The 917-nt window shown below is 42.1% G+C and overlaps 1 pseudogene; it reads right to left on the bottom strand.

The window, feature by feature from the left end:
• Positions 1–596: 596 nt before the first annotated feature.
• Positions 597–714, bottom strand: LOC129408767 (5S ribosomal RNA; annotated as a pseudogene).
• Between the last annotated feature and the right edge of the window lie 203 nt (positions 715–917).

The following is a 917-nucleotide window of genomic DNA, read 5'->3' as shown; positions in this document are numbered from 1 at the left end:
TTTGCGCAACTCTCACAGAAACGAAACTTAAAACCGCATCGCTAATTTGCATAAACTAAGCGAAGATTAAAAATACTCTTGTGCGCTGATGTGGTCAACTTCTGTCGGATTAATAGACATGACTCAGTGGAATACAGGTTAGTGTGACCATATTTGTGTTTGTCAAAACCAGGACACCGTACGGGGGGTGGGAGGTGGAGACTCGTCATCGACATTGCGCGACTCTCACCTGGCAAAGCTTTTTCCCACTGGACACCGAAACATATGGGCTGCTTTGTACACTGTGCACATGGACTCCCACTTGTCCCGAACGCAACGGAAAGTGTGGAATTTCTTGTACAAATCATCGTTAAATACGCAGATGCACTTCGGTACGCTGCAGACTGACCGACTGTTTGTGTTTGCTCGCTCCTTCTGAGTGCAGAGAGCTACATGTACGGACCCCTGTTTGGTCACGCTACACACAGCAACCTACATTCGGTTTGTTGATTAAAATGTACGTAATCGATGAAATTCTTAATGATCAATTATCGATTAATCGACTAATCATGCCCATCCCTACTAAGGACACAACGACAGTTATTCCCACTGGCGCCCGACTGTGGCACCTGATTTTCCCAGTGGTCTGCCATCCAAGTACTAACCAGGCCTGGCCTTGCTTAGCTTCTGAGATCTGACGGGATCAGGCTTTTACAAGCCGGTATGGCCACAAACTTTATATTGACATTATGAAGTTATTTGAACATTTGTGATTTTTGTACTTCTTCATATTGTTGTTCTTTTTTGTCTATCCTATAAAAATGCCAGATTTTGTGTATTATCATTATTATTATCATTACTATTCAAATTTCATTAACTTCAGAATATCCCAGAGTTGCTCTTTAAGTTACTCTTACTTGAATTGTAGTTTGTCCAAA

This window comes from Boleophthalmus pectinirostris, unplaced genomic scaffold (assembly GCF_026225935.1).
Source record: "Boleophthalmus pectinirostris isolate CB_2022bp ecotype Guang Dong unplaced genomic scaffold, ASM2622593v1 HiC_scaffold_17, whole genome shotgun sequence".
In the NCBI taxonomy this organism is placed as follows: Eukaryota; Metazoa; Chordata; class Actinopteri; order Gobiiformes; family Gobiidae; genus Boleophthalmus; species Boleophthalmus pectinirostris.
The sequence above is the reverse complement of the archived record's forward strand: the minus strand, read 5'-3'. Positions and strand labels throughout refer to the sequence as shown.